Raw genomic sequence first — 17,026 nt, forward strand, 5'->3', positions numbered from 1 at the left:
GTGATAAATTTTTTAAAGATTCAAATACATAACTTCTGAAAGTTTCTGAAACTATGCTACATCAAATGTCTGTCTTTATCTTATTCAAATTTGCACAAAATTAACATAATGAAACTTTGTCTTTATGTCCAAAGGTTCAAAAAGTAGTATGTACTAGAACTATTGGGATCACAGTTAGATCTGTTAATCAGCTAATAAAACATGTAGTCTTGCTCTCCTTAATGCGAGTTACCTTCTGTGATCATTTTATACTGATGATGATTCATTCATCAAAGTAAAAGGTGCTCTCTAAACAGTTCCTGCCAGTTTAGGATGAAGAGAGCCTGGTGACCTTTAAAACCTTTAAAAAAATGTCCTGGTCTCATTTATCTAGATATATCATTGAAGTTTTGTGAGTTATTGTGAGTAAATGTTTGCCTGAATGAAATGGAACAATGAGCTAGCTACTGAACTTGAATAAAACAAATAGCTATGCACCAACAGATGCACTATTATTTTTCTACTTGACTTCTGTTTACACCAGTATATACACTGTTGAACAAAAAGTGAGGTCTGTTATTAACGATTAAAGGTTCAATTGGGAAATGGAATGCATGCCAAATACATTCCTATTTTTAAAAGAAGAAAAAAGAAATAAGAGCTTTGTCCTGAAGGATTGCTATTTTTTTCACCAGACACTAAAGAATTAACCTAGATACTGAAGTAAAATTGTATATCAACAGCAAGGCTGCCTGTTGCAATTTTTAAAGTTCCATTATTCTGTGACAAGGACACTGCTGCTTCTCCCATGATGCATTATTTCAGCTGCTGAAAGTCTCACCTGCTAGGGCACAGCCTCATTATGGCAGCCGATTAAAGTCCTCCAGTAATTAAGGCCAGAGTGAAGCTGTTTAGAAATATGATAATGTATCAGAGAGCCATTTGCTACATGGCTGTAGACCTTATAGTTAGCAAATATAATCACTTCACTTCTTTCTGACCTTTCAGAGGACAAAATAATACCTTATAAAACACTGCATCAGAATACCATACCAGTGCTAAATGATTTGACTATATACCACAAGAAGAATGACCAATCAGAACAAAATAAAAAGGAATAGAGTAGAAACAAAATCTGTTTGGAGAGGAACACTCCAGTCTTTAACAGTAAGTTTGAACTATGCTGGGGTTTTTCTTAAGCTTCTCATGGCAGCTGGACAAACAAAGGCACTGCTTTAAATTGAGAATTTACATTATGCACACCTGCCAGTTGCAGTAACAATCCCCTAGCCCATGGTTACAGAGAATTTATAGTTTCATGTCAGGAGAACAAGTGTCATCTTTTGTGTTGTACCAGTCTCTGGAGTCTAGTGTATTTAGAACAAACAGAGACAAAGCCTCAGATGAAAGGAAAGCAGAAACAGTGTAACTGCAACTGTGAGTGAATTTTTTTTTGCAGAGCTAAATTACACTTAACCTTTCAAAAGGTATTATAGAGAAATGAAAGATCAGAGGCTAACAAGAAAGAAATTGATAAACAAAGTGATCCATGGTTAGATAATGAGTTGAGTTTCAGAAAGACAAAGTTAATGTCTTAAATAATTTCAGCAATGTCTTAAATAACTACAGCTAAGGTGCCCTACATGGTAATTAGGATATATAGACATAAATGCATTAGAATCTCTGGATGCCACTGGAAACAGGTCACACTCTATTTTAGAAAGACTAGCACAAATACAAAGACAAGCCTGCCCGAGATTTAAGAAGAGTTTATTTAAATGGGACACTGATAACTGATACTCTCTTTTCTAGGTGTACCTATTCAAGAGATTGGATCTAGGAAGTTGCACAGCCATCTATTACTACTATAAATCCTCTTTAAACGCAGACATATATTCACTGTTTTGTGTAAAAAAACAAACAAATAATGATGATTACAAATGTACTTCTTGTATTACCCTTTGCTTTGATTAACTGGCTAGTTTACACATTAGATTATATTAGGTGTCAGTTGTTGAAACACCATGTAGTGCAACTTGAACACATTATCAGTACTGCACCTGGGCTGTAGCATGTTTTACTTCTGAGATCAACATGCCTCCTCATCTGGGTGACACAGGCAAGGTTGATCAGACTCTGGCTTGTGTTAAAGTAGTGTGCTGCTCCTCTTGATCCACAGTGACCTGAAAGCTTTTTTGCAATGTTAATGATGTTTTTAGTGGCTCTTACTTGTTGCAATCCTGCAATTCCAAGGAACGCGAGAGTCCAAAATTGGGACAGGTCTGCAAAGACTCTGCAGCCCACCTTAGTAGACTCACAGTGGGCTTTTCATCCCTCTCCTCTGCAATTAGATACCAGTTAGAGGTATTTTGCCTTCTTACGCTTACTCACCTCCTCTATCCAATCTTCCATGGAAACAGTGAGTTCCAACAGAAGCACCTGTTTAGCCAACTTGGATTTTAAGACCAAGTCTGGCCTGAGTGTTGTTGTTACTGTGTGTTCCGGAAACTTCAGCTGCTTCCCTAGGTCAACCTTCAGTTGCCAGTCAGGAACTGTGGCTAACAGCCAGTTGGGAGCCCACTGCTCCAGCTGGGGGCTGTCTCCTGCACTGACAAAGGCGATGCTGTGTCTTACTGGGAGCTGAAATTTGCACTCTTGGATTCCTATTCATATGCTGTCAGCTACTGCCTTCAGCACCTGATCATGATGCCACCAGTGCCGCCTCTCTTCCAAGGCTTTCCGGTAGTAGCATAGCCCAAGATGACCGTCTTCTCAGGCATAATTGAGCATGTGAGAATGTTGGCTAGATCCAAGCTATGTTGAAGGCCATCCTATACTGTCTACATCAGGAACTCAAGTCTGGCTGTTTCTGACTTTCCAGAGGTCTAACTAGCTGTGTATTGCAGTAACGCCCCCTAGCGGGCCCACCAGCAGACCCAAACTTGCATACTCAAATAAATCACTTGATAGCATCAAATATTCTTAAAGTACAGTACATTTATCAACATAACATTTCTTAGGACTAATACAAGAACCTGCTTACATATTTTAAGATGTCTACATGCATCCATTTGCCAGAAATCCCATGCTGAATACACCGTTTTTCTGGTAAATTTCAGCAACAATCATGCCTGGCCTTTTAAAACATGCTTCCGGTATAAGATAACTTCAGATTTTGTCATAGAAAATTCAATTACCATCAAAGCAACTGTGTGACATGTTTAAATATGCAGAGTGTTGGAAAAGTTCTTTAATTGCGTGCTCACTTCTTTGTGTAAAAACACGTTTGGTTCCTTCATAAGAAAACACAAAATACTTCAATTACCTCAAAATGCACATTACTCATGTAAAACTGTTCCTGAATAGAGCATTAGATCCCCCTTTTCTATTTTATATTGATGTCTATTGGCCATTGCAGCGCAACTGTCTTGGAGTGACAGCAATTCTCACCAATGTGTGAAGGGGGAAGGGGAGGGGATGCCTAGCATTTACTTCCTAATTATTTCCAGGGCAAGCGTCATGATTGGCCGCTGTTTCATCAAATAGATGAGGCTTAGATGAAAATGTAGACCTCTCACATGCTTTATTTAGCCATCCCTTTAATGTTTAATGGTCTGTATACTGTCAACCAGTGCTTCAGTGTTGTTAGAAGATAAAGTGTAGTGCATGGGTTTGACGCTGTTTGGAGAAACTTGTACAGCCATAAGAATGATTTGATCACCAATACTTTTGGACATTATGGAAAGGAAGAGGCTTATTTTTTCTGAAGTTTATGTGGAGTTGTTTGGGTGCTGCTAACATGGACTAGCCTTGATGTTTGCATAGCAAATCACTAGATGTTTCCATTCACTGCTGGAAAAATTCATAATCCTGCTACAAAATGTAAGTATAAATGAGAAAGTATACTATTTCTTTACAGTATTACAGCATTTACAGTATTTTCCCCAACATTTATAGTATTAGCTATAGCTATTAGCTATTTTCCCCTAATAACAATTATGCTATGAAGCTAATATTGTTGTGAAACTTACTAAAGTAACTTACTGTAATGTTTTAGCAAAAAGAAACATGCATACTTGATGTATAGTGACTGATGACTTTGTGTGCATTTGGAGAGGCTTTTGGACACTTTGGAGCTGTCTAGGACACCTACTGGAAAATGCTGTGTAGCTACTTAGACATTTCATGTGTATGCTCAAATCTGTTCAATTTATTAGACAAGACCCTGGTGAATTAGAAAATTTAGAGCATGAGTGAAACTGAATCTCCAGCATCAACAGACACATTATACACCCCAAAAATCAAAGGCATTTAAATTTTTTTTGGACATTTTCTTCTGTATTAGATGAGCTCAAATGGAACCTAAATGATGGACAAATAAGCCTGGATGTGAATGGATGTCTTGTCCCAAGTGTCTACTACTACAATTTGAATCCTGAATGATCATTGCGCTATGCGTACAATTTCAGATACCTAGTGTTAAAGTGAACAAGTACAAATTGTTCAAAAATTTGCTTAAAACTGCAGATGTGGTTTTATGGGTTGTATGGTCCCAATTCATCTAATCCCCCCTTTGCCTGACTGTGTGGGCCTCCTGTGCCACCACTTCCTCCCAGTTCTAACTGTGAGGCCAACAGAGGATGCTTTGGGCTGGGTCTCTATTAGGTAACACATCTCTGGCTCGGGTGACTTAAACTCCTCAGGCAGACCAAAGGAAGCTGCAACTTGTTGGTGCACCCATACAGAACAATGCAGCTGAGGTCCTTTGGTAGGTCCAGCCACCTGTGAAAGAACTGGCTGGTGTTTCGCTGAAAGTCCTCCACAATGGTAATCATAACTTCATAGCTCAGCAGTGGCCAAATTCTACAAATGTTTTTAAAAATGTGGGAAAAGGTTAATATTTCCATGGTATAGATTGAATAGTTGGCCCTTCCCTCACATCCTGGTCTCCCTAGAAACCTGTCAAGCTTTTTTGTTTTGTTTTGCTTCCTGGTTTCCCTCAATGTGCTCTGTAAATTCCACCCCTTGTTTAGTTCTCTGTCCTTCATTAATTTAATCTCTGACTGGTTTATTTCTTTGTTAGTCATTAATAGCCAGAGTATTTAAACCTTGTGATTTCCTTGCCACTGGTTAGATGTCTGTCTTGTTGTTATCTTGTTTTGTGCCTGTTTTGTTTGTTCTATGCCTGGTTATTGTTTTATGTTGCTCACCTTGTTCTCTGTTTCATTGTTTCCCGTTTTGTTTTCTTCATCATGTCTGTTATCTATTGTGGATCTGCCCATCTTTGTGCTTCAACTCTGGACTGTTCTACCAGCCATGCTTTTAGATTTGCTCCAAATAAATCTCACTCTTCTCAGTGTTTGCATCAATCATTTAATTGCTCCGCATTACAAAAACATTTCAGTGTATGTTGCTGTCAACAAACAATTGCAGAATGTACAGTACCAGTTAAAAGTTTGAACACGCCTGACTAATTGTTAAGTTTTAGTCATTTATTCAAGACATTATAATCTAATGGTTTATGCCTAAATGTCTTTTTAAAAATAATTTTAATAGTGCAATTTAATAACTTACATATTAATAAAATAAAAATCTATATTTGTATATAAAATAAGATAAAATAATAATACAAAAAAAACCATTTAATTTTAATGCCCCCTCGAAAATTAGTTTTCATTCAGAACTTCAGTGTTTCACCATGCGCTTAGGTAAGACTTTCTGTAATACATCATAGGTGTCTCATGAAGCTAGTTAGGAGATCACCAAGAACATGCAAAGCTGTCATCAGTGTAAAGGATGGTTACTTAGATATTTGTTTAAACAATAAAAATATTTGGTTAACAGAGCAAAATCACATATGTGTTATATAATTGCTTTTAAACCTTTAAAAAATAAAAATTTAGAAAATAGTAAAATAAACAAAGAGTAGGTGTGTCAAAATGTTGTAATTGCTCACTGAAAGCTAGCAGATAATTCTTGCACAGTGGCAATTAATATACTAGAGATCAAGAAACCATCCATCAGGTTTTTTTTTTTAAATTTCAGTATACAGGCCTGTTACCTGCCCACCTGTAGGCTCTGGTCTAGGAGAGAAGGTGGGAACGTGAACAACTAGTACACTAACCGAGAACCTAGTACGCCCACACATATCGGTCCAGTTAAAATGTATTTAATGGGACACCAGGTATAATACAATAAAAACATTAAACTGTAAGACCTACTCCCCCACAATTGTAGCATTTTTACTACTTTTGATAGTTTGCCAATTACAATGGATAAAATGAATTTGGGCACCACCCTGATTAGCAGGAAAAATATATACATTTTAAAATGTATTTATAATGATTAATAGTTCAGTCATAACTCATAGAAGTTACAAATTCAATACGTGATTATTAACCAAGGTATGTTCATGAAATAAGCATAGATAGGAAAAACATGAACAATAATCATTATCTAGAATTCTATTAATGACCAGGACTATTAAATCCACTAGAATAACAATCCTAACAGGCAACCAAATAAAATTGAATGCAGATAATCTGTAGTGGATAAATACAGCTGGCTAATAAAGGGAATAAAGGAATAAAGGGAAAAGGGACAAAACAAAAAGAGAAAAGAGACTGTTGAAGCATAACTAACTGGGTAATGCACTGATCAAATAACAGGACCAACAAAGGAAACTTATTAATCAAACAAAATCCGTGATGCAGGCATAACTGAAATCTCTGAGGAGACTATTTATAATGGAAAGGAGGTTGTATCATTGATGCGAGGGAAGAGTTAACTAATCTAATTTGATTAACAAGCAATAAATTTACTATTGATACCAACTGGTAATGTAAAAGGGAACTCGCTGGTGTTTGGCCCTGTCAGAACATCTGGAGATGCACAGGAGAAGCATATGTTCCATTGGGGTTGTCCAGATAGAAATGAGAGAAAGTTGTGATTCCTTGAAGTCATTCTGGTGGCTCTGAGAGTGATGAAGGCAGATGATGGTGAGGACACCAGAATTCTTAGACCTAGGGATTGGATCTTTAGAACTGGCTCAGACAGGGAGCTAGCCATAGTATTCATGAACAGACCTTTCTGAACCTGTAGTTTGTGTTTGTTACAATGGAACTCCAGTTAATCAAACCATCTAGGCGAGTTTGCCTCATATAAACCAGGATGAGCAAATCTCAAAAACACACTAGTCAACTAATAAAACAAAAGAAAAAAAACCCATTAAAATTAAAATATGATGAACAAACTAAGGTAGCCCAGATTTGAGTCTTTCTAGCCGCTTAGCAAAAGGTTATTAACTTAGTTTAGAAAATGAAAAATCAGTCTTTTTCTAGCCTTGCAGAAGCTCAGTGCCCCCGCATCCCCACCTGTGCCAGACTAACTGAGAGGAGCCGAACCCTTCCAGGTATATGTTGGGGAACAGGGCATGCCCAGTTCATGCATATTCAATCGCTTTGGTTCCTGTGATGAGGGAGAGGAATTTCGCTAGGACATAGGAACACATAGGATCCACCAGGAATTAACAATAAAGAAAATAAAGAAATAAAGAAAAATATATAAAATCATACATTACTATCCATTTCTGCCTCCTGGTCTTAGAATGAAATTTGTAAACAAACCCTGGGAGGGGTAGAGAAATTGGATAATCAATTTAATTACTTTCCTGATTTCTAGAAGTTACAAACTACTAACTTTAATATATTGTCTAATTGGTTCATATATGATTTCTGGTAAACACAACTAGGACTGAGTAACAATTTGTTGACAATATACATGAGGTAAGCAACATACAAACGAAGTAATCTGGGTGAATAATGCAAATTAATAAGGAACAAGTGGTGAACAGAATAATGCAACAACAGATACATATAAAATAGCAGGAGCAGATGTCACCATTTGGACATTATATTAAAAATAACCATCCATTACTGGTTGATTATCATATGACATTGTAGTAGATTAAATGGCAAGTTGTTTCTTTGTGGCTCTGTGGGATGAGAACGTTGGTTGTCCTGGTGAGGATTTGAGTCTGATGTAATTTTAGTTTCTTGATATACAACCAGTTTCTTGATGTATAACTAGGCTGGTAAAGCACCTAAGGAGAGGGGGTTGAGGGTCAGAACACCAGGCCATCTTGATAGCTAGGATGCTTATGGCTTTGTTGTTCAACCTCAAAGTACCAGCACGTCCTGGGTCTGGACTGTGGCCCGGGGGTTGGAGAAAGCCCCCCTTTGACCAGGTTAGAGTTACATCAGGAGAAAAATTTATAGTCTATCTTCACTACAGAGTACACAACAAGACAACCCAGCATGATAAAAGCAAACAAGTGAATCCAAGCACAGGTTCTAGCTAGGAAAGGGAATATGGATGGTGCCAAAGAAAAGAAAAGAACAAATGCACACTAATCTAATCTATTACATAGATCACCTACCTAGTTTTATTATAATGAGAAAAACAACTACCTAACTACACTATCACTAGTCTAAACAAAGTATAGGGGGTGTCTAGACAGAGTGTGCAAACCTACATGATGCACAATGTAAGTGGACACACTTGCTAATCTGTTCTCTGTCCTAGTAAACACCATAGTGAGCAAACAATACAAAAAAAACACACCTGTTTTTACACTCCACTGACACACAAAATTGTTATCCACTAATTTAGTTATTGACTAAAGACATTCCAAAACATGGTCAAACCACATGTCACATGAATATGCACCAGTTTAGCAAGTGAAACCACAGGGGAATCCCTGGGGTGATAACACTGCTTTCGTGTCTCGCAGAGCCACTTATCAATAAAAGGTCTCACCCACTGATCTTCAGTTGGACATCGCTATTGGTAGATCATTGTTGGGTGATGCTGACTCCCAAGACCCAACCTGCAATAAGTGATAGGAAATGGAACCAGAGAAAAACAGAAAAAATACAAACATATAACAAGGCCAAAGGCAGCTGAACTTCACACATATAAGTTTCCATTGCAACCCCAGTTGCTTGTGCTCTTATCAGGTGGAAAGGTTAGTGTAGTTGAGGCCACCTGTTCCATCATGCAGAGGTAGGCAGTTATGGCTCCCTCCTGCTGGATCACCAAGTTGTCCTACGATGTATGGGATTCACAGGAGGCATGTGTTGGATTGGATTCACAGGAGGCATGTGTTGTTCCCTCTGAGCCTGCTAGCTGTTGTGCAGGAAGAGAGCTCTGTGGTTGGGTAGGCAACCATGAATGTGCATGTTTGGTATTCAGTATTTTTATTTCATAAAATCATAAGGAAACAATAACAGTAATAGTGTGTGCTGGCACTGGGTGTTGGACAGTGGGTAATGGTGGACCTGACTGCCTATTTCATTTTTTAGGAATTTCATTCAGCAAGTAATCATTTTTAAATAGTTAACTTAACAGGCAGTGTTTCTGCTGTCATAACCAAAGTTAGCAAGCCTGGCAACTAACTTGTAAAACACATACTGTTAAGGTACGGTCACATGGTCAACCTTAAGGCTATGTTCACATTACCAACCTGAAGTGACACAAATCCAATTTTTTGCCTTAATGTGACACATGATTTTTTCAGGGCTGTGTGGACACACAAATACGATCTTTCCAAATCAGATTTTAGGATGGGGATGGGGGGAGATGGAAAGGAGGGGCCTGGAGCCCAAGTTTTGGTGCTATGCTCCTGGTGCTGGTACAGAGCAAAGTGTATTTACTTAAATAGGCTGCTTCCCCTCTGAGGGATTAGACTACGCTTTGTGTTATTTACCTGTTTTAATCTATTGTCCTCTGTGGTTTTCCAATAGGAAGAAAACCAGACCAGCGAAGTGAATCTGACAGAAAACCTCAAGCTTAATAAACAACTCTGAAAAGTTTCAAGTATGGATGTGTTTTCTGTGGATTGAGTCTCATAGTTTCCACATATTGTAGTTTTTCTTTCATCAACAGTTCCAAAAGATTCTCCACATACTCAACATACTTACCAAAACCAAAATTATTGCTATGGAAGTATATCTAAGAATATCTAAAGTAGATATAACTATTCAAGGGTTGACTCTTAAAATTTTAAAATTAAGATCCAGACCAGATGGAATACCTTATTTTGGTCATATATATATGTTTACTGTACAATGGAATTATGGCATATCCAAGCTACTTTGTGAGCTGGGGTCAGAGCACATGGTCAGCCATTGTACGATGGCCTTGGAGCAAAGAGGTTTAAAGGCCTTGCTCAAGAATTAATGGATTAAAGAAGTTGTCAATTTCATGCTTAATTATTCTCATTAGTCCTTATCCTTAGCAGGTCATACCTGTGTACAGGATATCATGCTGCATTTGTCCTATAAAGAAAATATTCTATGCTCTTCTGTTTGGGTCTGGCACATACACTGAACACCGGCTTTATTACAAACACTGACCTTGGAACCAACATCTCTGGCCACTTTTTAAGGTACTGCTGTTTTAGAGATGCATTTTTTAAACTATAGAATAATAGATTGCCATGTACAAATTGTGACCAACAGTCTCATTCATCACTGATCAGTTTCTGACCGCAGTACCACTGCTGACTCAGTATTATGAGAGTAGCAGACTATTCTCAACAGGGCCGTGACACTTACATTGTAGGGGGTGTTGTGCAGTATAACTGTATCAGGCACTCTTGAATTTTGTATATGTGTCAATGTCACTACTCAGTTGAGGAGACCTGGGGGATGGAGACCTGAAGGATGGCTAACACATTTACCATGTATGCCAACAGATGGACCATAGTCTCTAACTGTACTCTAACCATAGCCTCAAGCTGCAAAATCTGCACCTTTGGTCATGTTTTGCTTGCTCTGTGTTTACTTTGTTGACATTGGTCCCACCTCACCCCTGACAACCAGTGTGATTCTTCAGGTCTAGGAATTTTCACCTGACGTCACTGCTATAACCCATACCAGTTTTGACAATGTTAAAGTAAATAGATCCCCCCCCCCCCCCCCCCCCACCACCACAAAAAACTAAAATAAATCAGTTGGGAGTCCCTCTAAAGAACTTCAGTCTCTCTAAAGGAGGAAGGTGCCCTTTTAGAAATTACAGGGTTCTGCAAAAAATACTAAAATGCAAAGCTGTTATTTGAAGAACTGCACCAGACATTTTTGTATTGTTTGAAACAGTGGAGTTAAAATGTACAATTTTATTCCTCACAATATGGTATTTTGAGATATATACTTATAAAAAAATATATATTTGAAAAAACTACACTATCTAAAGCATATTCAACAAGTAAAATGAACTGATGCATGATGTAATCACCAGTGGCTTTACAAATCCTGTTGCTTTAAGTGATAATGATAATGAAAGATTATTACAATTGTTAGTGATTATCACAGTGTACTATTACCCTTCGTATATGTATAGGGCAAATAAATGTCTACAAAACATGGATGTCAAAAGCTGTAACAAGGTAGAGGTGTGATTATGCAGGACATAATCATTAACTGTGCACAGAGCCCTGCAAACGTGCTAGACGGCTGAGTGGAGGACATGACTCGTAATGCCCTTTGCGAGACCAAGAGTGTGTCTGGACAGTGAAAAATTATTCTCCTTTGAGCTCCTGCCCCTTGTTCCTCCTCCCTTCATCTCATGTTTGCCGGAGCCACTCAGCCAAACTTTATTCCAGCTGGCTGCAGCCCTGGTGAACAGCCCTGTGTGTCTTTAGCCGTGTGTCTCTCAGGAGCAGTGATTAGTGCCAGCACAGCTCGTTTGTCCTGCCCACTGAATCCCCATCCATGCAGAAAGAGCCTTTGCTTAGTGTGGACTGACAAAAGTACACAGCTTTGTGGATAGGAAGGGCCATATACTGGGACAGGCTCACCTCTTTCAGCATCCATCTAAATGTTCTTTGCATCTTTGTGTGTGTGTGTGTGTGTGTGTGTGTGTGTGTGTGTGTGTGTGTGTGTGTGTGTTTGTTGTGTGTGTGATGCTTAGTCATTAGCACAGAAGCATGTCATGGATTTTCAGGGAACGCAGGTCTATTTATGATGCTTCAGGTCTTTTTTAAGGTCTGTAAACACTGTGCCACTATGTTATTGTAGTAGTTATATATTCTAAAACACACTGTGGTGGATGAAAATTCACTGAAGTGGTGAATATTAGCATTATTTTAGCTTTGATAATGAAACATAGTCTTAGTAAAGTTTTAGTGCTCACAGCCAGGATACATGGGTTTATTCAGCATAAACCATCTCCAAAGAAGGCACTTCAGACATCAGCTTTGAAAGGTCTTATCATGGGTGTCACCCTTCATTGGTCATCAGAAACAATGACCAAAGAGACAAATAAACGTATGATACAAAAAGAGACACATAATTCACATTGTGGCCCAGTTACAAACAGGTTTCTCTGCTTTCTTTAGGGGCTAGGGATCCTTGTTTTATCTCTGTTAATGAGGGTCAGGCAGACGGTATCAGGGTGTACTCTCTTGCATAAGCAGGAACAGATAGCCTCTTACACACACAACCAGAGCATGAGATTTCCATAATACTTAACAGAGTTTAATTATGGGAGCTAATAAAATGTAATACATAATTATATATGAATGAAAATATAAAAGTATCACTACCACACTGAGAAAGCAACCTTTACAGCTATGGAGCACTGATTGCTTAATGAAGTCTGGAATTAGATGATATGATTTCTGCTTGTATATAATTGAAGGGGAAACAAAAGCAGCTATCAGCAATTTAGTCTAAAGCATTCAAAAAAGAATAAGCTCGTAGGACAAAATATTAGATAATGGATAATTATGCAATTAAAAAGGAGCTACCCAGAACTGATTAGTTCTTGTTTGACTTTCAGTTGTAACATAATGTTAGCATTTGTTGTTGACATTTTCAAGAGTAAAATATAAAAGCTATTTTTCCAGAAATTTTCTGAAAATTAGAAAATATATGACAACAACAAAGGACAAGAGAGTTAATTAATTATGGTTAAAGAGGGATGGTAGGTAAAACATTTGTTAAGATTCTAGAGACCTTTTGAAGTACCAGATAGTGAAGATGGAACTGGAAGTTTCATATCTTTTTTTTAATCTATGACACATCAATTTTATACATTTATAAACTGGTCTACACATTGTCTTATTGTGTTAGTTAATGCAGCAAAGGGATTTTCACTGTATTCAAGAGCCCAATAGGTCTTTGTTTTTTTTTTTCCTCTTTAAATGATTGCATTCTAACCAGTGGCTGTGGTGCATTTTCTGTTTGAATGCTTCTCACCTCAGAACATCTCAGATTAAATCATGTGCACCCTACAAACTCTTGGTCAAACACCTGTGTTACATGTGTGTGCTTAGATTGGATTTCAGGCATAAATAAGTAATAACATTAGAAATGAAAATCAATATGTGGACATGTTTTGTGTAATAAGAAATTACCAAATTAGAAATGTAGAAAATCTAGATTACTTATTTGGAGTAAGAGCCACCTATTGGTGGAACACACAGTATTGTTTAATAAATAAGAATTTACATGTAATAGATCAAAAGGACATCTAAAAAAAAAATAAAAAATGAAATCTTTTAAAAATCTTCTTTTGCAGCCACAACCACAGTTCTACTTGAATGAAAAACCCTTCAGTGGGTATTAGAGTAAGACCCTGCGTAACCTGTATTGAAAGACACTTAAGAGGCCACAGAGGGAGAGACACTGCTGTGACAGAAGGATACAATAGCCTTAGTGATCTTTTGAGAACTGCTACGAGGGCAGAGTGACCCTCCTCTGAACCAGCAATGTGATGGACCAGCTGATTCAATACCTGACGTGTGAACATGTGCTTCTGCGTGGTGCCCTCCAGCAGTGGGTGTGGACTGTGGGTATACATTACACCAACAGCAGTCCTAATGAAGTATGATGGACAGAGGAGGTGTGGAGGAACCAGGCCTCTCCTCCTTCTCTGTCCATAAGTTGCACAGGAGTCTCAAATAAACAGCTCAATCAGGAGGGCAGACCTAAGCCCATGGATCCTGTCTTTTTCTGCTGAATGATACATGCACTCATGAAATTTAATGTGTTGGTAAGTGTATTCATTTATCTACTCAAATTGGTTTTTTTGCGAGAGGCACACTGTGCCCTGTGGCCCTATTAAGGGACCCAGCTTACTGTAGCCCATTTGCAGACTGTTGTAATGCATTAGTCAATGCAATAAATGCTTTACCATTTTCAGGATGAGTGCAGTCCATCTTTTCATTTCCTCTCTTTAAATGAGCACTAGTGTGTTATCTGCCAATCACTGTGAAAGAAAAGTAATATCCCATTTCATACTCACCTGAGGAGCAAAAATATGAACCAAACATCAGGATGGTCAGTGAGTGAGAAAAACCCAAGATGACCCAAAGGTTATGTGAGTCCATGAGGTTCAAAAGTACTCACCAGAAAGTACACACACACACACACACACACACACACACACACACACACACATTACACTACATTACAAATTTCACAGTGACATTAATGCCAGAGTTGAACACAACTGGGACTTGTAGACCAAATGTTCTGTTGAGCAGATGTCACAAACAAAGGAAATACATTAGCTTGTTCACACTGCTAAATCTGAACTTCATTTTCATCTCCAAAAATACAGAACACTTCTATATACTTTAATATTTATATAAAATACTATATATACATTAATTTTAAAGATACATTTTTTTTGGTAGAGAATCTAAAGGATGACCTGTTATGACAGGATTTGAATACATACTTGCGCACACACACACACACACACACACACACACACACACACACACACACACACACACACACACACACACAGATAAACACACACACTCATAGTATCGCGCTGGGTCCCCATTGCCTGTCTATGGCTCATCTCCCTTGCTCCTCACTAGACAGTGAAGCGGGCCTGGTGTCTGATACAGCCCAAGATGAATGTTCTGCTCCATTTAACACATATATGCGGAGGAGCCCAACCCATGTAATTGGCATTCCTGAGTGACATCTATCATTCCATTTTAGCTCACCCAGTTCCAGCAGCCAACTTGAAGGAGATGGGATGAAAGTTATGTGTGTGTGTGTGTGTGTGTGTGTGTGGTAAGTGTTTGAGTGAGACCAGTTTGTTATCGGTCTTCTTGTTATCAGTATTTTCTTAATATCTGTGTCTGAAAATTGGTTTAGACAAAAAAGCACAGGGGCAATATTGTGGGCAATTTTAAATGAGCATGTAGTGCTATAAATAAGAGAAGTTCAGTGTGACAGATGGGGTACCTAACACATATAATATGATTAATTTTTGGTACCTCACACATATAAACCCTTCGACCTTTGATTCAGCCACATGAGCGTAGCATTAGAAATCAGGCTTGCACTAGATCACCTGATGGGAGTTTCAGGTACCTGAAACACTAATTGCAGTTATAGCTCAGAAATGTGTAATGGGTATAATTAACCTGACAAGCCACAAGAAAATTCACCCATACTGCAACTCCTGTTGAAAAGCAAGCAGCTCTTTCAGAAGAGGAGAGTAATATTATCAACACTGCTCTGCACACTTAATCACATGCCTTTCCCTTAAATATATCTAAATCCCTTGTTTTTTCATGTCAGTTGAAAACTGCAAGGTTACAGGGGGGAACCTGAGTAAGATGTGTGTAACCCCCGATATATTGAATGGTCTTTCTGGATACACAGGCCATTTTCAAACTGCCTGCCGAATGAGCTCTCTTGGAACTATGTGGTGGCTTTACAGTGTTCATTGCGATGGAGTCCAGGGCAGGGCACAATGTTAGGAAGAGAAATGGGACAGAAGAGGACATGGCAACTAGAGTCAGAAGCCCTGACATTCATTAAATAACATGTCCTCAACGGGGCAAATGGTTCAACGTGAAAACCCTTTTCCTCTTAAATAGTGTCTTTTACTGTGTGAAAATGAAAACAGAAAAGCGTAGACTAGTGACATTACATGGTGTCAAGTCATGATGAAAGGATTCTGTATTAATGCTAGTACTTTTAGATACCTTGTTAATTCTTCATTATTACAGAATGTCACTGACGGGGTTTCACCTCTTCTCAGCACTGGTTTTGTGGGCACGACCTAGAGAAGCACAGAAATGATTGGACCTTTTTACCTGCAGCTTTATTCTGGGTCTATTCATCCATCTTTGCCGGAATCGCATGGCCTGTGGAATAGAAAAGGGTTCACACTTCTCGTTAGCAAAACAAGTCCTCCAGCAACATCACACAACCTGGAAATGAGGTGAGCTCTGTGGGATCACTCCAGGATCAGATCAGAAGGACAGCCTATTGTGCTGCAACATCACTCACATTAGAAGATTTCTGAATCCAACTGATTAAAAAAACAAAAAACCTGACTCAAAAAATTAGAGCCATGTCTTGTAGTGCAGGAATGCCTATTTAAAGTTTCTGTTTAACAGAATTAGGGTAGTGAGGATTAAAATTAACAGATTAAACTAGGCGATGATAATGTTAAGGACCAAATGCGGTTTTGAAACTTCTATAAGTATAGAAAAATTATAGATTAGCATTTTTTTAACCAAGAGGTGATTCTGATTAAAATTGCATCCTGTGAACTATCAGAACAAGGCATTTTTGTGTTACTACACCATGACATGTTTACTACAGTAACGACATATCAGGCCGGATGGTTGGGTAGCTCCAGATGAGTCAGATAGCACTTCACCTAATATCCAACATCTAAACGCTGTACACCAACTGGAAAGAGGGGGAAAGGGGACTGCAAAGTAATCTCCACTTTGCAGGGTAATACAAGAAACATTCATGAATGCATCAAAGCAATGGATCTGAAGGATGAGCTGATGAGGGATTGCCTCAGGAGGAAGCATGGCAGGATATGCCCTTCTATGTAATGAACCACCAAGAGACAGCAGAGGTAGCTGACCTAAAACAATCTTATGGAGGGCAAGAAAAGGCAGGACTAAAGTATCAGGCACGAAGCACTAGGTTGATCAAAGCTGGGCTGTATCAAACCAGAGAAGATCCAAGATGCAGGCTGTGTAAAGGATCCT

The sequence above is a fragment of the Electrophorus electricus genome, chromosome 8 (genome assembly GCF_013358815.1).
Source record: "Electrophorus electricus isolate fEleEle1 chromosome 8, fEleEle1.pri, whole genome shotgun sequence".
In the NCBI taxonomy this organism is placed as follows: domain Eukaryota; kingdom Metazoa; phylum Chordata; class Actinopteri; order Gymnotiformes; family Gymnotidae; genus Electrophorus; species Electrophorus electricus.